Source organism: Lampetra fluviatilis, chromosome 2 (genome assembly GCF_964198595.1).
Source record: "Lampetra fluviatilis chromosome 2, kcLamFluv1.1, whole genome shotgun sequence".
Lineage (NCBI taxonomy): Eukaryota > Metazoa > Chordata > Hyperoartia > Petromyzontiformes > Petromyzontidae > Lampetra > Lampetra fluviatilis.
Genome location: NC_136276.1, coordinates 26,464,470 through 26,484,531, shown reverse-complemented (window position 1 = coordinate 26,484,531; position 20,062 = coordinate 26,464,470). Strand labels below are relative to the sequence as shown.

At 51.5% G+C, this 20,062-nt stretch overlaps 1 protein-coding gene across 2 annotated transcripts in view; it reads left to right on the top strand.

Moving 5' to 3' along the window:
- Nucleotides 1-20,062, top strand: part of LOC144944675 (neurensin-1-like) — a 286,366-nt gene that overhangs the window by 108,121 nt on the left and 158,183 nt on the right. The gene's annotated exons all lie outside the window — the stretch shown is intronic.

Sequence of the window (20,062 nt, the reverse complement as noted above, 5' to 3'; positions counted from 1 at the left end):
AGATGCTTTAAACCTGGGCCAACGTTGTAGAGATTAATACCCCATTTAAACAACTTTTTGGAATTGTTCCGGTCCTGTGCCAGAACCAGGTTTTGTTTCAGAAAGGCTGTGGTCCCTCTTGGCAGCCTATTTTGGCTTAACGCCTCATCATCATCATCGTGAGGGCTCCTAGTTTCCAGAGGACAGCCAACTCGAGTCGACTAGAGCTGAACCTTATTTAGGCCAGAGCTCCCATAGCAGGACAACTTGAGTTGGTAAAAAAAAAATATATACACTTGCATGATTTGCTCAACTACTCGAGTGATCGCAGGAGTTGGGTAGGGGCTTCTCCAAGTTGGTCCGAACTTTGGTTTTCATCAAGAAACACGGGGATCCAATTGGTTGATCGAAACGGAAAGCACAATTTTTATGTTTCTTTTTTAATCGGCACCGCTAGAATAGTCTACTCAGGACCCCTCGAGTCGTCTACTCGGCACTGCAAGAGTAGTCTATTCGGGACCGCTAGAGTCGGCTACTTGAGAATGTTCGAGTAGTCTCCTCAGGACCCATCGACTAGTCTCGTCGTGCCGGCTGGTGTCTTCTCCTCGGGACCGCTAGGGTAATTTCCTGGAGACCACTCGAGGAAGGCCAACACCAGCGCAGAGAACTCGGTCACTGAGTCAGCAGCGGGGCGAGAGGGGCACCCTCCCTTGGCGTGTGGAGGCAGAAGCGTTTGAAATGCAGCTTCGGAAGAATGTTTTTTGTTGTTGTCATAGTTAAACCGCACCTCAGATTAGCACGGTTGGCTATGTACGGTGCAAAAGAAGTTCAACATCATACATTCATACAAACGTGTTCAATATCCCCAATATAAATAAAAGCGTCTGTTGAAGATAAACATGGTTTTTACAGTTTAACAAGTCATAATCCTAACTTTGCCTGAGCTGGGTTTTGAATCTGTAACATTCATATATTAAGCAACATTGCCTTAAGATCCCACCCACTTATCAACACTGGCTCTTGATCTCGAACCTCACACTTTGCCTCACTTCAGGTTTACTGGGAACCGTCGAGCATGATTAATATCTAGCGGTACAGCGTGTACTGAGCTTACTACAGAGGGAACTTCCAAAGACCCTTGATATTGTGGTTTCGTGTAGTCGAGAATACTCAAAACAGCCAGAGCTCTCTGCTCTAGATTGCTTTGCCTCTTATTTATGCTCTGCCTATTGCCGGATCGTGCTGTCATTGAATTTTCAATGCGAGATGTATTTATTTATTATTCATTCACGCGAGTCGAGCACCGGCACGAGTGCAGCAGCGGCAGCAGCTGAGAAACGCGCGCTGCGGGATTTTGTCGTGACTGGAGAAGGCCTCTTGAAGGTGGCCCCGGGTCGGGGCAGGCAAACGAGGACGACTTGGAGAGGCCGTGCGCCACGCGGCTACGGAAGCCTGCCGTGTTGCTGTCGCCTCGAATGGCCAGCTGACACCTTGGGCATCGGCGGCAACAATCTGGCACGGTCGCTCGGGAGCGAGCTAGGAATTCTGAAAGGGGGCAGCGTCTGATCACCGAGCATGACAATCGTAACCTGGGTGAAGGCAGATTTTCGACAGCTTTACGGTAACCGGTGGCGAGACCTGGATTTGCCTTTGCGACCCCGGAGTCCCAGACGGGCGGTCGGTGCATGTGTCAGAAGAACATCCATCTTCACGCTCCAAGGAAAAAGATTCAAGTCAGAGCGCTCCGCGGGAAAGATCGTGTGCGGCGCCATCGGTCGAGGTGCAGGGGATGTGCGGTGCTCGTCTGTGAGCTTCGTGCTGCACGAGGGGACAACCACAGCTCAGTATCACGACAGATGTCCTCCGAGCGCCCCCTTGCTCCGTGGTGGCGAGATGTTAACTCCCTCGCCTGGTATTCAGAAGGTCGTGGGTTCGATCCCGACCCTGATGCCTGTATATTTAGAATTTACATGTCTCTCTCCCTGTGGTTGCATGAACCTTTTCTCAAGGTCCTCCGGTTTTTCCCTCCACATTTAGAAACGTGCGTTTAGTGTATTTGGCTGCTATAAATTTCCACACTATAAGCCACTTCGTTGGGCTATCATTTGTGGCCAGGTAATATCTGAAAAAGAGCCAACAGCCCACTGGGCCTTACCTGGTAATAAAAAAAGAGTTACGTTTTTAGTTTAGTCCAGCGGTCAACATGCTTGCCATATAACCAATTTGCAATGGTCCAAAGCTCGATTCCTCACTGAGTGTCTGGAGAGCATACACCTTGGGGTGATACCAAGGTGTATGCTCTCCAGTTGACATTCGGGGCTCTGAAACACAGCGACGGAGCTCAGTGGGCTTTACCTGGTCGTATAAAATAAAATGTTGGTCGTTAATAGTTCTGCCGGACAGTGGCTCCGCCACGCCAACGGCGTGCGGACCACGCAGACACCAAAGGGGTGGCAGCAGGACTCCAGTAGCCTACGGCGGTCGGCCACGGAGTGATGCCCCCCCCCACCACCCCACGTGCCGTGAGCCTGGTGCCCCCCTCGCAACGTGTTACTTTCACCATTGCCCGGGTCCTCGACGACTCATCGACCGGCAGGATTTAAACAAATAGGAAGGTGCAGATAGTAGTAGTCGTAGTAGAGCATGGAGGATTTACTACATATGTAACAAACACCTCGGTGGGGGAATTTTGTCATTCAAGCTGTGTGTGTGTGTATAACAAAAACAAAGATCTCTCGTATAGCGTTATATGACTGTTGGCGCAAGTGCTGTTAGCGAGCACCTATGAAGGCTGGAACGGCACATGATGGGGTGGGTGATGCACAGCACACCCGGCCGCTTTTGTGTTCCCAGTGGCAATGTTTACACACCGCACCAGGTACTGGTGTTGGCCGTGAGAAGGAATACAACTTAGGTCGCCAGGTTTGTAGCGCAGTGTGCTAACGGCCACACCGCCACTGTGTGTGTGTATATACACTATACCAGTGACGATTATCTCCACCGGTCCTGGGCCTCACCTTGGTCGACTTAGCCCCGCACCTCTGATTTGCACAGTTGGCTACATACGATGCAAAGAAAGTTCAATATGCATACAAATGAGTACCAGGTGCTGGCCACCCACCCCCTCGTGCGCCGTGCCAGCCTTCATAGGTGCTCGCTAACAGCACTTTCCCCAACAGTCTGTTAAGCCAAGTAAAGGGGGCTCTTTGTCTTCGTTATACATATACACACATACTGGATATCGCCTTTTTAAACCATGTTAAAACATAAATTATTGTGCAATGCCGAATGCAATGTTAAATTACGCACGGCAACACGAAACGCGTGTTGCGCACAGCACTGCGTTGGGGGTGGCGTGAGGGGTGGGGTGGGGGGGCACGGCCGAATGTTTTGCTGCACGAGCGGTGGCATTTCTGAAGTTTATGCGGCATCTATAATTGACCGACAGTGGGATGTTCGCTCCGTGCAGCAGCGGGAAGGAAAGGGGGACGGGAGGAAAGGAAGAGCATCACGTCTTCCCCTCGGCGTGAGAGCGCCTGGCTTCCACGTTCATTGCTCCAAATGGCACTTTCCCTTCAGCCACCGTGTCACTCACGCAGACGAGAGCTCGCATGAGGATGTAAAGACCCTCGTGCGGACGTGTGAAATTCGCTTTCGGGGGTGGGCGGTGGTGAGCGCCAGCAAGTTTACGCCGAGTTGATGTGCTTCCCGTAATTACGGTGGTAACGAGACCAAAGCCTGTGATTATTTGTGCCACTCACTCTGGCAAATGGCAGGATGGGGGGGGGGGGATTTAATTGTACGTAAGGGCTTGGCAGGGACTGCTTCTGTCAGTAACGTTTTGGCTAAAAATACAGTGTTGCTTGTCTGAAATGGATTTGAGTGGTCTCGTCGGAGATAGGTGTGCATACACCTGCAGCACCGATGCTTATTCTCGCTAGTGTCACCGCAGTGTCTTTATCTCCACTTTCTAGCGCGTGGCACAGCACCGATAAATTCAAATTAGGAGGTTTCTGGACAATGGGAATAATACAGCCATTGAGTTGAGCAAAGTGACCCAGTAATGAGCAGTCAACATGGAACGCCGTTGCCAACGTTGCCCCAACGGTGCTAACCACATGCCAACGTTTCCCCAACGTTGCGCCAATGTTGGCATGCGGTTAGCACCGTTGGGGCAACCTTGCATCAATGTTGCGCCAACGTTGAGCCAACCTTGCGCCAAGGTTCCGCGTTGCCTGGCTTTTCACTTTGGCTATCGGGCGCCGAACGTTTTCAACTGCATCTCTTGATGTTCGTCAAAAAAGCGTTTGCTGCAAATGCCTAGAGCTCTTATCATTTGGCCAACACTGATCGCATTTTGTTGTGTCCCCCCCCCCCTTCGTCGAGAGCTAAACCAGAGATGGCTGAGCACGCACTAAAATAATAAAAAGGAACACAGAGAAACAGTAAAGTACTTATCCCAAGTGAAATGTTTCAGGAAGCAGACCACACACATGGGTCACTAGGGCTGTGTGGAAGCTGCAGAACGGAGTCTTTGTTCTTGTTTATCTGGGCAGGGAATCTGGCCTCTTAACAATTTAAATGCACATGGTGAGTGCCTCTTGCAAGTCAGCTCGGCCTGTAAGGAATTCTTAATGAGGATTTTCTCAAAAGTTGTTGCAGCCTAAATATGCACCTGGAGAGAGCTAAAAGCCGAACAAAACACTTTTCATGTTTTTTTATTGTTAATCAGATGCTAAGTCATTGAGATATGTTACTACGAAGATTTTGGTAAATGTTGTTACTGATGAGAATTTCCATCTTTTGACTTGGTGCGAAGGATATTTTTCCAACGTGGGATTTTAACCACGGCACCGGCACCAAAATAGCCCCTCAGGTCACTGATGTCACCCGTTCCTTAATGGTCAATTAAAAACGCGTGGCACACTTGTGTACATCGTGTCCTTGTGAACTAAGCACCGGCTGCAGAAACGGAATCGCCTTCCAGTACACCTCGTCTCATTTGACGAGCACCATCGGCAGGCGTTGGATACCGAGGAGGTCAATGCGCCGACTCCTCGACAAAAAACCTCAATGTTACGTATCAAGATGCGCGCACTTAAATAATGCACGCAACAACAATAAAACACAATCGCGGTAATTCATATTTTTGCGAATTGCTTACACGTGATATGCCCGTGGTAAATATAGGTCAATGGATCAAATAGAGCTGCGTATGATTTACGTTAAATGGAATAAATAAGAAACTATACGGTAAAAAAACAGTCAAATAAAACCAAGACAAAAAATAATTAAATTTCAACCCCCAAATTGTGCTAATCGAATCACTAATGAAGGGCAAATCATTAAATGACTACCCAATTAAAACCGCAAACTATGATGTCGTTTAATCCACTAGTTTATTTTTTTTATCCGTGAACGTTTTGCTACGTGGGGAAAATACATCGCGTTAATGAATATTTGAGACCAGACTAATTGGGGGAGAAGCTCTCATTTTTAGCTTTTTTCAGCTTATTCCAATTTCTGGCTTCCTCGAGTGCAGCCTCAAGTGGTTTTTGCTGTACTCTAACGGTGGCCCGTAATTGTGACGAAGTCACTTTGCCTTGTGCGTGAGGGTGCGAGGGGCTGGCCATTTTCTGAGATTCTCGCCGTTTTTAATGCCACACGAGTGAAAAGGGCTTCAGCCAGCCCGGCAGTGGTGGCTCAAGTGGGAGCAAAAGGCAGGAGGCCCAAGCTGACCGTAGCAGCCTCTTGGGATCGTGGATGAGGACGTTCACCATGTCATTTGTTGGGTTGGATGCAGGTTTTCCAGCCGAACTGATGTTTCTTTTTTTTGACCACCGTCTATTTAACCCCCACAAAGTTAAAGGTACAGAGGTCACGTATCTTGCTCGTATGTCGCTGCTTCTGAAAGGGCCTCCCACTCGAAGGACCAGGAGAGGGTTACTTTTGGTCTACGCGCTGGCCAGACGTTTTGGAGGATGTAGGAGTACCCACACTTTACCCCACCACGTGCGCCATTCACACTGCTTTTAAATAAGATTCCAGCGGAGATTTGAATTTCAGGATTCATCCCAGTCGAAGGGTTCTTTTTTTCTTTTTCTGGCAGTTGTCACATGTGAAGAAACCTGACAAAACCCTGCAAACACAACTCATCACAACAGCAGCTGCTTCGATGTGAATAAGCTCAACAGTAGAGCTCGAAATGGTTTCCTCGGGCACTGCGTTTTGAATTCCCCTCGCCTCATCCGTCCTCCTTCCAATGCACTCTGCATCTCACCAACCCCTGCTCTCATGCTCTGCAGTAAATAAATTAGCTTTCAGGCACAAACCTAGCCGTGGTGTGCGCTCCTGTTTTAAAGCATTAAGGGCTGCGCTCTTGGCGTGACATCTTTGGACCAACCTGGCAAAGGCGGTGAAAAATGAATGGTCTCTTCGGCGCATTTGGCACAAAAAGCCAAGCAGCTGGGGCCCGGCCCCTCGGTTACCCCGCGTTTCTGGTGAATGCGCTAAATAATTAAGAAGCCGTCACAAGATTTTTGCACACGGGCATCCAAAGTTGTGCACGCTCACGCGGAGCGCGGTCGTGTGCTGACATTTTGACCCTGGATTATCGCCGAGGCTGGTGGAGACTGATCTCGTTAAGGGCAGCTCCCATCCAGATCTCATTACGCACCCCTCTGTCCGCGCGCAGCTGCTGCTCGTCCCGCATCGCGTCCCAGTGTGTTGCCGTCTCCAGCATAGACACCAGCACGGAGGGGGGGCGGGGGGCGGTATAGTTAAGCCCTGCCCTTACAATAATATTTAACATCACGGTAACGTTAAAGACGCCATGAAAAATGGAAATTATATTAAAGCCCCGGGGAATGAGTCAACTCTTTTTTTCAGGATCAGAGGGATGAAATTTTGAGCCAGGAGGCTTAGTCTTAGACTACTGTTTTGGATCAAAATGCCTTTTTGTGGCAATGTTTTTGAGGTTGTGCCAGCATTAGGCAGTAGCTTTTGGATTACATCGCATTCCCAAAGCATGGCTGCTTTATCACAATAAGTGTACAGTACAGCCGTGTGTGTGTGCGAAACGGGGAGCGGTAGAGGAGCGGTTAGAACGCTGCGCTACGAACCCGGCGACCCGAGTTCGATTCCCGCTCACGTCAAAACACCAGTGACTATTATCTGAGCTGGTCCTGCGCCTCCCCTAGGTCGACTCGGCCTCAATTAAGTACCTGGTATGGTGTATAAACATCGCCACTCGGGAGACAAAGGTGGTTGAGCGTGGTCCTGGCCACCCACCCCCTCGTGTACAATACCGGCCTTCAAAGCTGCTCGCTAACTGCACTTGCACCAACAGCCTGTTAAGGCTATAGGGGGGATCTTTGTCTTTGTAAGAAATGAATAAATAATTCATGCGGGTAGGTTGGGGAAATGAACATAATTCATATAAATTACAAATCCAAAATGCGTAAAAAAACATTTTAATGAATGCTTGAGGTTAATACTGCAAGCTGTTTTTATGCTGCGGTGGCTGGTATCCGTGGGAATATTAAGCATGAAATGTCATGTTCTTGAATGAGAGGCTTGTAGCTCCGAGCCACTCGCTATGCCTACACCGTGACCTTAACCCTCGTCACCATGAAACAACATCCCATAACAAAGTGGCTCAATATTTCTTACTTTTATGGCCTCTGCATTCATCCTTGTTGTAGCTTACCCAGACACGCGTTGTAATCCTTTCATATTTATTTATTTGTTTCTCAACAGTTTCCAGCTTATATCACCAACCAACAGTGGCCAGTTTGGTGTGGTCTGGTCAAATAACCCCGAATGACTGGCACAGCGTGCCCTTCAAGCTCCAGTGGATTAAACATGTCCTAATTATTCCTTCCTTTTTGCCGCCTTATCATTTTCAGTCTCGGCTACCGTCGGGACAGAGCGATGGTTTTGGCTCGTATACAGCGGGGTCACATCTAGTGCTGCATCGCAGGGCCCTGGGAGATGGAAACGGCTTGGGAAGGCGTTCATCCAGCAGCGGATAGACCATTGCTGGCGATTTGCTTCCTTACACTGTTTTGTGAGCAGCCACAAGGCAGTAGCTATCACTAAAAAAAGTCGACATCAGAGCATTAACCCTGCATGGAAGAGATGCCACTTGTAAAGTACTTCAATAACAGTAAAGTAGTATTGCCACAGCCACCAACATGGTGCTTCTTCACATACGGGCCTGTCTGCTCCATGACGTTCAGCTCAACCACATTACAGTCGAGAACTCGCTTGCGTTGTGTTTCGCGCATGCTGAGATAAAAAAAACCTGTCTGCAGATGAGACCATGGGTTTCACCCTGGTCAGTCTCCCGCGACTCAACCCGAGTTGCTGAGCAGGTTGCTGGCTCGGTGATCTTAAAGATGTGTGTTGGTCCTCCGAGACGAACAGGCCCCCGTTGTGCGAGATTTGCAACTTTAATCAGCTCCCGTTGTGATTAACGGGCAGCTTCGGTAGTATTCTTTTGTATATTACTACCTACTGCACTTTAATTAAAAGCATTTGTATGCATGGTCCAGCGGCCTGGCTCCGTTTTCTTCCTTAACCTCGGTACTTGTCGTTAGCCTTACAGAGGGCGCGGCGGAAAGAAGACATAATTCAAATGTTAATGAGTGGTAATTGAATGTCAACCCAGGTTTTTTATACGACTGCCGGAGAGAAAAGGGTTAAAGCTATTTCGGCTTTAATCTTCATGGCGAATTGCTTCGGATGATCACTAGGTTTTATTAGTAGGTATTTAAAGCACACTGCATTAAAATGTATGAAGAAGCTCTCTGGGGGGGGGGAGGGGAGAAGGCGCCTTGAAATCTCTCCCACTTTAATACGACATTGAATGCCATTTCATTTGACGGGCGTAAAGAAGATAGTGAAATATTTGTACAGCGGATACGCGCGCGCGCGCGTGTGTGCAGGGTTTACTCAAAACGTACAAAAATTGCGCTGAGAGAGAGAGAGAAGAAATATGTTGGTTACACGGGGGTAGGTGTTCAAAGAGTGATCCGCTGAATATGCGCGTGTTGACGATGATAGGATCGTGGATTGTGAAAGAGAGCAGGAGGATAACCCCCCCCCCCCCCCAATCTGATCAGTCAGCCGTCTGGAGCCCGAGGCAGGTTTTTAATGGATTTTTTTTTCATCGCAGCTTTAATGCAGCGTTTGACGAGACTGGTAATTGACAGCGTTTCACGGTAATTGGCACCGACGTGGTGTGTGCTGCCACTGCCTGGCTTAAATTAGATGTGATTGGTGAATCTGCGTGAGTGAGTGTCTACAGACCGTGCAGACATTTTTTTTGCCCTTCCTGCTTTACTTACATCCTCCAGCAACCACGACCACCACGAAAACCACCACGAAAACCACGACAACCAACCACTACCACAAACAACCACCCCAACCACCAAGACCACCAGCACAATAATCACTACCAATAACACAACAACCACTACCACCACCACAGTCATCACTACCAATACCAACAACCGCCATTCGCCACTAAGTGTCAGTGATGTCACCACGGCGCCTGTACCAGGCCAGGTGCACGTTGAGGCCACGTAAAGTGTCGAAAGCTCGCTGACAAGAGGAGGTCTCGGGACAGACCCAGGTGCAATGGGTTGGCTGACTGAGATAACCGGTAGATGCACCAGCTGTACCCCTCTATGTGGCCAAACAAAAGCTGCTTGAGCATGCCGTGGCTGGGCATGACCCAGCCAACGCAGCCTTGCCTGCCGGAGGAGCTCACTGATGGGACTGTGTCCAGATCTTGCAAGGATTTGGAGCTCACACAATCCAGCCTGGTTAAACTCAGGATGGATCGTAGGCATGCCAGCGTGAAAGTTCCTTACCGGCGCAGATGTTCCATTAGAGAGGTCCACGTTTAACAAGCATAGAGAAGGGACGCTCTGTCAAACTGGAGCTGGTCATAAGCACACTTCCCAGGTATTGGAAGCTCTCCACTCTCTCCACAACTGCTCTATCACCAATGGGGAGCTGATAGCGTGGAGTGTTTGCTGGCACAAAATACCCAGGCAGGTGCTTAGTTTTGGTGTGACTGATGGTAAGACCCCACCATCTTAGTGACACGCTCCAGATTCAGCAGCAGCACCTCCAACTCCTCCTCTAACTGAGCAGGAATCACTACCATCAACACAACCACCCCAAACACCACCACAATTATCACTACCACCAACACAACCACCATCACCACCACAATGATCACTACCACCAACACAACAACCACGCATGGCCGCCTTCGTCTCCCAGGTTGCGATGTTTACACAACACACCAGATATTCATTTCAGGCCAAGTTGTCCCGAGTCGACTACAACCACCACAACGACTATTACCACCACCACGCCTACGAGATGCCTTCTCCTCAAAACGAACCTCTCGCGTCCACATCACAAACCATCTCACAAACTCCGGTCATCCTCACAGTGGCTCTTGGCTGGCCATCGCACAAAGACGGTGGTCACTGCATCGCGCGCTTTTTGATGCGCTTCTGGGGCCGTCTGGAACGCTCTTCCTTCCGATATTCGGAAGCCACTGGGAGCTATGCACTTTTAAATCCAGATTTAAACTTAATTTTTATTGAAGTGTTTTTAAACACGTAGGCTTTCGCGACCAATGTCATCTATAACAAACCACCACCCGACACAGTCAATTAATAAGGTTTGTCACGTAAACAGAACATGCCAATTTCTTACTAGTGTAATAAAAGACTTGACCACGATCTCTGGCTCAGTGTCCTTTATTCGGTCCGTACTGCGTTCCCACACGGCTGTCTCTCTTATTCTCTCTGTGCTGGTTCCGATGTCACTCCAGTCCACATCAGCAGCCCCGCTGCTGTTCTTGTCGCTCTTGCAGCCCCACAGCAGCTCCGCTGCTGTACTCTCACACAGCTCCCTTGGCTGTTCCTGCTGCAGCTCTGACAGCCTCGTGCTGTCTCGCCTTCTCGTTGCTCCTGCGACTCTTGGCAGCCACCTCACTGCCCCTCACACACAGCCTTACTGCCTATCTCTGTCTGCAGCTTTACACCTCCCAGTAGCTCCCTACTGTTCCCAGGGTTGGCTCCCGCTTCTGACGGTGCCCCCTCGGCTCGTACGCCCGCGTGGCCCCACACCTTTCCATTCACACCCCGACTGACTTCTCCTTCCGGTTTACGCGCTTAAGGACCCCCTACCTTTCACCCACGTCACCTGGCTCCGCCTCCTCGTGACGTCACATCCGGAAGGTCGCTTTCGCCCGCATTACACCACCCTCCCCCATAGAAAAAACCCAGCCGACCTCGGCTGAACAACACCAAAGCGTAATGCGGTGAACCGACCTTCCCCCTTAAAGGACACTAAGCATGCAATATAACAACAAGAACAACACACAAGTAACATCGACGAACGTACGAAGCATGCGATAAATACGACGGCAAGAACAATAACAACATACAATCAACGAAACGTAAGCGATTTGGAACGAGTGCGGGTCGCCGGCCCGTCCCGGACGGTCGGCGGCCCACTTGTAGAACGGGGACGCGATGGAACACGAGAAATGACAGGGGGTAATTCCCCTGCTGCGATTGGAAGTCCACCGACATCTCGTGTCCCTGACGAATCAGTCTTGGTCGTATTCCGCGAATGTGCCTGCAGCGGGGTCGGAAGGGTCGCCGGGCTTGAAGGTACCGCAGCCCTGGCCGGCGCCCTCCGAACAGGCCCACTCCTCCCCCGCGGTGTCACGGTCGGCCTGTCTGGAACAGGTACGACAGGCGCTCCAGCAAGATCAATGGACGCAGGCGGGGAAGAGTCAGAGTCAGCAGCAACAGACCCCGGCAAGGCAACATTGGGAGATGACGCATCACGTAGGGGAGCAACATATGGTTTCAACCGCGACGTATGAACAAACCAACGGCGAGAACCAAACTGAACGCGCGCCGACTGTGGATTGGGAACCTCAATGAGGCGCACAGGACCATGCCAAGGTTTGTGCAATTTAGGAGAGGTCCCCGGCCACACCTGCGGGCAATGGAGCCAGGCCAGGTCTCCCACCTTCCAGGGGCACTCCCCCTCAGACCGCCGAGCATACCGCTCGTTCCGGGCCTGGGCTTTGGCCGTAGCCACGCGGGCGTTTTCCCGCGCCTCCGTAACCCGGCGAACCGTGTCCTGAATGTATTCAGGGAGTGGTTTACGAGGTCCCTTCACCCCAGTACCCAATTGCACATCCACCGGAGGCACGTTTTCCCGACCATACATAAGGTAAAACGGCGAATACCCTGTAGCCGCATGGGGCGTCATCCTGTACGCCGAAAGCACTCCGGGGATGTGCAGATCCCAATCCGATTGCTGTTCACTCACAGTATGGCAAAGCATGGCAGACAATGTCCTGTTCAGCCGCTCAACCATACCATCCGTCTGCGGATGGTATGGAGATGTCCGTATCTTCTTAGTCCCAAGGCCTGCGCACACTTCAGCCAATAATTTAGAAGAGAAATTTCGGCCCTGGTCCGTGAGGAGTCTCTCCGGCGCCCCCTTGTCCATAATGTACCCAAACAAAAAGGCGTCGGTGATGGCCGCGGCCGACTGATCGGGCAACGGCCAGGCCATCGGCCAACGGGAGAGATACTCAACCCCTACCAGCAAATATTTATTTCCCCTCGCCGATGGTGGGAAGGGTCCCAATATGTCCAGTGCCACCAATTCATTGACTCGAGACACCTGAATCGACTGGAGAGGCGGCACGTAAGGATGTTTAGGCGGCTTACGCCGGGCGCATTCAGGGCACGCGCGCACGTGCCCTACGACATCTGTCGCCATGCCGTGCCAAAAATAATGACGTTGTAACGTCAACAAGGTCTTCTGCACCCCTAAATGCAATAGTGTGTCCCAATGGAGAGTTCTAATCAACTCAAATCGCAAGGACGTTGGTACCACCACACGCCAGCTTTCCTGGAACCTTTCTTGCCACATAAGCAGACCATCTCGGAGAGCGGTTCGCGGCCCCACAGCCGAACTCGGACTCCCATTGTCCCTCATAGACCGCTTCCGCATGGACAACAACGACTCGTCCATCATCTGTTCCCGAATCCAGACAGACCGCGGCAGATTCAAAACCCCATCAGTCGGTCCCGGTTCCATCGGAGTATCCGACTTCCCGACGGCCAACGTGAGCGGCTGAGGGGGGTTGAGAATCGGCGAACACCTATGCGTCCCCGACGCACATTTACAAGGGGCGCGCCCTGGTAATCTGGAAAGTGCGTCAGCGTTCGCATGGCGCACTCCCTTCCGATGTTGAATTTGGAAGGAAAACTCCTGCAGCGTGTCCAACCAACGTGCCCACTGTCCCGATGGCTGGTCCATTTTAAGTGCATATTGCAAGGCCGCATGATCCGTACGCACAATAAAAGAACGACCGTAAAGGTACGGTCGAAATTGCCGTAGGAAAAAAACAACCGCCAAAAGTTCTCTACGAGTGACACAGTAGCGTGTTTCCGCAGGCGACAAGACTCGGCTACCATACGCCACGACGCGCTCTACGCCCCCTTTAGACTGTGATAATACCGCCCCAATACCTGTGTCACTCGCGTCCGTATCGAGAATGAAAGGGCGATCAAAATCGGGATAATCCAATGTCGGGGCCGTAGCCAATAGATCACGCAGACTCCGAAAGGCCGCCTCTTCCGGCTCTCCCCAAACAAATTTCCGTCCTTTACCCGTAAGGAGATGCAAGGGCCTCGCAATCGTCGCAAACCCCGGCACAAATCTTCGGTAATACGAGGCAAATCCCAAAAACCGCCGAACATCCCCCACAGAGGCCGGAGTCGGCCAATCCCGGACACACGCCGTCTTTTCCGGATCCGTGGACACCCCCTCGGCACTCACAATGTGCCCCAAATAACGGACGGACCGTTGCAGTAGGTGGCATTTCTTTGGTTTGAATTTCAAATTGGCAGAGCGCATCCTCGTGAACACTGTCTCCAGCCGCGTTAAATGTTCCTCAAATGTGCGGCTGAACACAATAATATCGTCCAAATATATAAGACACGTCTCCCACTGCAACCCCGTCAAAACGAGCTCCATCAATCTTTGAAACGTAGCAGGGGCCGCATTCAATCCCATCGGGAGGCAGTTGAATTGAAATAACCCCTGCGGCGTACGGAATGCGGTTTTCTCCCGTGAGGACTCGTCAAGGGGAAGCTGCCAAAATCCCGAAGAGAGGTCCAGTGTGGAAAAGAACTTAGCCCCCGACAATGCGTCAAGGGAGTCGTCCATACGCGGCAGGGGGTACGCATCTGCCACCGATATCTTATTCAATTTCCGGAAATCGACACAAAATCGCAAGTTGCCATCCTTTTTCTTAACCAAGACCACAGGAGCGCCCCATGGGCTGTTAGATGGCGATATAATGTCCGCAGCCAACATGTCTTCCACCGCCCCCCGAACGTGTTCTCGCTCCGCTGGACTCATCCGATGCGAATTTAACCGAATAGGGGCAGCGTCGCCCGTCTCAATGTGATGGGAAAGCAACGATGTGCGTCCCAAATCCAAATCGTCGGAGCTGAACACATCCGAATACGTCAGCAACAATTTACGCAGCGCATCACGTTGCCCCACGGACAGGGAAGAATTTTCGTCACATAAGGTAGCGATCCAACGATTATCCGAACCCCTTGGCTCGGAAACACCAGCGACCACTCCCCGGCGATGCGGACAATCGTGCGTCGCAAACGCCGTAGTGGCATGTGCCACAACCGTACCGGCCGGAACACGGATGTTTTCCACCCCCGCATTAAGCACCTGTAAAACCGGTAATTGATCCGGCCGGACGATGGTCTGTGCCCCAACTAACGCCAATCCCGTTGTTATCGTGGCGGATGGTGACAACAAGACCCCTAATGCTCCTAGCCGATTGGGCAGGGGCTTCCGATACCGCAAGGGTATAAGCATCTGTGAACCAGGTGGGATGTCCACAGATGCGACGGACAGCGCCTGCACCTGTACGGCCGAAGCAGGTCGCCCCCAGGGCGACGGCAGAAACGAGATTCGACGGCCCCCCGGCAATTCAATACAATTCTCATTGATTTTAATCAAAATGGGCATCTTAGCCAAAAAATCCGTGCCTAGTAAGCAAGGAACCGCCAAAGATCTCGATATTAACACAACGCCCGAAGCCGACACATCCCCTATAGATATCTTAGCATCCACCTGGCCCACGATACCCATACTACCCCCGTTCGCAGCGACGCAAGACCCATAAACCGGACGCACAGCCCCCGGCGGAATGCCCAACAGATGGAAAATGACATCCGATATAATAGTCGCAGACGCTCCCGAGTCGACCAAAATGCGCACGTCCACACCTTGTATGGACCCCGGTACAGTGGACGAACCCGTAGCGGCCGCGACAACTCTCCGTGCCAATTTGCGCCACTGCATAACTGAATGACAAGGCCCCGTCGATGGCCTTTCTTTAACAACAACAATAGGATCGCGCAACACAGGTGGTGGGTGAGGTGGAAAGCCTTGCCGAGTGTCTGGTGCGTGCCGACATGCCTGTTTCGGAGGTTCCTTGGTCGGCTTGTCCGGTGTTGTGGGCTCCTGCTGCGGCGGACCCGGGAAGCGGGCCCAGCAATCTTTGGCGTAATGGCCCCTACGGCCGCAGCGGAAGCAATCGGCCTCGTTGCGCCGAAGCGCAGGTCTTGCATCCCGGCGGCCCCCTCCCGATGGCGTAGCGCGCGGCCCCGGCCTTCCGCGTCCCGACCATGGAGAGGAGGCAGCCGTCAGCTCCTGTGGACCCCGCTCATCCGGCACATAGATCGCCCTTGTGGGGTCCCACCCCATCGCGCCTCCTTCCTTGACGGGCCCACCCGTCCATGCCGCCACTTGCTTCCAGCGACGGAGATTAAACTGCGCATCCAGACACTTTGCTGCTGCCCGGGACGTGAGCTTCTCATGCCCACACACAGGCATGGGGATCCCCAGATCCCGAGACAGCTCCAGCATTTTTCCCAATATGAGAGGCTCGAGCAGATCCTGTGGCGTGTCAGGATATGCTGCCATGGCCAGCTCCAACACCGCACCCCTGAACGCCACGGGCGATTCTTCAGGTGCTCGTTGTCGTTGAGCGAATCGCCGATGCGCGTCGTCAGGTGGCTCATAGGCGTCGGCCATTTCCTCAAAAACTCCACATAAAGTCTTCTTCTTATCGGCCGTTATGGAACGGAAAAATCGAACAGATTCGTCGTCCAGTAGAGTCGGCAACACTTCCAAGGCCTCCGCATCGGTCCATCTTGCTGAACGAACCGCCGCCAAAAATCGGCAGGCGAAAGCGCTCCAATCGCCCCCGATAGAGAATTCCTTAACTGTAGTAAGGTGGCGACTCCGACTCCTCTTTACGCCGTCTTCCAATGATGGTTGTTCTGGAGGCAAATTCAAAATGGCGTCGGCCCGCGGCGTGGCCAAGATGGCGGTTTGGCGCCGCGGAGCGCGCAAGATGGCGTCTTCTTGCCGCGTGGCCAATGGCGGCGGCAGGGCAGGCAACGTGGCGGCCCGTGGAGCACCTTCTCGTTCCACCGTTGTCCTTGGCGTAACGAGGTGACATAGATGCGCCAGGACGTCCTTGAGTGTCTCAAGTTGTTCTGCCACCTGTTGCCATCCTTGGTCAGCGTCCGATGTTGTTGACGGACCCGCCATCGCGCCGACATCTTCCACGCCCGTCCCCGTGCTCGCCTCAGCAGGGCTCTCCTCCACCACCCCAGCAGAATCCGTGGTCGGAGGGAATTCATCGTCGTCGGACGAAGAAGCCGATGCTGGCGCCGGAGGAATTTTCTTCCTTACTTGCTTAGACATGCCGTTTCACTTCTGACCCCAGTGTAATAAAAGACTTGACCACGATCTCTGGCTCAGTGTCCTTTATTCGGTCCGTACTGCGTTCCCACACGGCTGTCTCTCTTATTCTCTCTGTGCTGGTTCCGATGTCACTCCAGTCCACATCAGCAGCCCCGCTGCTGTTCTTGTCGCTCTTGCAGCCCCACAGCAGCTCCGCTGCTGTACTCTCACACAGCTCCCTTGGCTGTTCCTGCTGCAGCTCTGACAGCCTCGTGCTGTCTCGCCTTCTCGTTGCTCCTGCGACTCTTGGCAGCCACCTCACTGCCCCTCACACACAGCCTTACTGCCTATCTCTGTCTGCAGCTTTACACCTCCCAGTAGCTCCCTACTGTTCCCAGGGTTGGCTCCCGCTTCTGACGGTGCCCCCTCGGCTCGTACGCCCGCGTGGCCCCACACCTTTCCATTCACACCCCGACTGACTTCTCCTTCCGGTTTACGCGCTTAAGGACCCCCTACCTTTCACCCACGTCACCTGGCTCCGCCTCCTCGTGACGTCACATCCGGAAGGTCGCTTTCGCCCGCATTACACTAGTACAGCACACCGGTGTGTTGGAGAGCAAATCCACAAGATTTACAATCTGAGTACGACGTTTCACCAGATATTATGACCGGCATAGTCAGGCGATAGCCAGATTTGTGGAGACATCCTCCTGTTTGTGTTTAAGTTTGTTGTCCTGCCGCAGCATCTCTGATTAGCACGGTTGGCTACGTACGGTGCGAAAGAAGTCCAACATGCATGCGTACGTACTACTGCACTCATCTCCAAACCTATCCTCACCCCGTGCCAATTCGTTGCTCATGGCACTGCAACCTTTCACCGTCTTTCCGCCCTGCTCACACTGCTCGTTGTAATGGTGTGGCCGGATATGCCTCGCGATTGGTGCACCCTCAGCTGGTGCCAAGTCAACAGTTCAGTGCTCACGACTGCCTTGTGAGCTCTGCAGAGAATTACCCCAGTGCAGGTGCTGCTGCAAAGTGAGTGGTTAAAGAAACAGTGCGATCACGTGCAGAAGGGCAGTCATCCTATGATGATGTTGACCAATATTCGTATATAATTACCAGAATATATTCATTCCGAAAACACCGCTGCTCACGTAACTTGGGTCTGCCTTTCAAAATATATAAGTTTGTGGGCTGTTCGCGCTTCAATGTAGGATACAAAACAACGTCAATGTATTTAGGTGTCTGTATATACAACCTCGAGGCACTGTGCCCTCTATCTCTGTGGTATCTGTAGGCAGGCCCTCTGAGCCCGTCAGCGGCGCGTTTCATAGCGGCGCGCAGTTCGCGGGTGGAATCAATGTCAGGTAGTGTTGCAAGGAGTGAGGTGACGATCAATCTTCATCGCTAATTATGGGAATTTCCTGATTTACCGTCGTCACGGCTACGCATGCACAGCGCCGCCGTGGCACGAGGCAGCGAATGCTCGGGCACCGCTCGCTGACGCGGGGCCCTGTGCGTCTGACTTCGCGTCGGCCGAGGACACTTTCTCTGCGAAGCGTTGCATTCTGGTGAGTTTGACCCCTCCCGTGCACGGGTGGGCGAGTGTGGGGGAGGCTTCGTGACACTGAAATGCTTTGTGCGGTGGAGGAAAGCTGACCCACTGTGCTGCATATCCCCCGGGCCTTGCAGAACAAAAAGGATAAAGGATCCTGTATTTGAAGCCTTATTAAAGGACTGCCGAGGCAAGTGCTGCGAGAGTGCATCAGTAGCACCACACCTGGAGCCCATTCGTCTCCTCAGCAGCTGTCCTCTCGCACAAAGTACTCTATGCACTTTCCTAGATCGGAGTGATGTCCTTTAAAGGGTACTTGTTTTTATTCGCGGATGGTACGGGTTGCTGGGTTGTCTGCGGTGGCGAGATGTTAACTCCATCGCCTGGTATGCAAGAGGTTGTGGGTTCGATCCTGATCCTGATGACGCCTGTATATTTGGAGTTTGCATGTCTCTCTCCCAGTGGTCGCGTGGATTTGTATTCAGGTCGTCCGGTTTTTCCATTCACATTTAGAAACAACATGCGTTTAGACTATTTGGCTGCTGTACATTTCCACATTTTAAGCCACTTCGCTTCTGAAAAAGAGCTACACAGCTCAGTGGGCCTTACTTGGTAAAATACAACAATGTTGTCCTTCCCCCGCACCTCTGATTAGCATGGTTAACTACGTACGGTGCGAAAGAAGTTCAACATACATAAACATTGTTTAGTTTAGAGTTTAGCCCAGCGGTCAACATGCCTGCCATAGAACCAGTTTGCGGCAGTCCACAGCTCAATTCCTCACTGAGTATCTGCGGCCACCCAATCACGTGATGGGGTAATACCAAGGTGTGTGCTCCACAGTTGACATTCGAGGATGTGCATGCCACAGAAATTGCCAATTTAGGCCATCGTAGGTCCAAAATTTGAGAGAAATAAACAATTACAAAACAAAAATGCTGAAGAGTTACGTGGTGCTACATGAAACCTGTGACCGGAGTTCAAGTCTTGGCCAAAGCCAACATCAGCAACGAACGTAATCTGAACTGACCCCTGCGCCACCCCACAATGATGAGCGTGGTGAAGAATGGCCAACCAACAAACCACAACTGATACAGCGTGAGGAGGCCTTCATCCAGCAGTGAATTGAGAGTGGCTAAAACCTATTAGCATTGTTATTACTATGAAATAATTATGATATCTTCCTTGCGTGTGATTGATATCTTGGTTATGAATGATTAACTCTACTGTATTATTTCCTAATGGGCTGTCGTCTCTGTTGAGGGCATGTGGTTTTTTTGACATTTAATTTATTCACTGTGGCCCTGAGTGCCACAGCGAACCAACTTGAGGTTGACCTCGAAGATTATCCTACCCAGGCGGGAATTGAAATCCACGGTCACTTCTTTGAGTCAATATTTCATGATGAGACTCCCAAGCAGAAACAAAAAAAATAAGTTTACTTTTTCATTTAATATGGCAGCACAAGAGGCAGTTTATTTTTCCTCAATATATATGTTAAGTTAAACATTGCAAAAAAAAAATTGGGGACATGCTTGCGATTATTGTAAAAAAAAATGGCAGTGAATCCTGCCACAATGTGCGTGGAGGTGCATGTAGTACGTTAAAGGTTTATTAAGTCCACGCTGTGTGTGGTTTCTCGGTAATGTTGTTGCTGACGGAATGGCACGCAGACAGCCA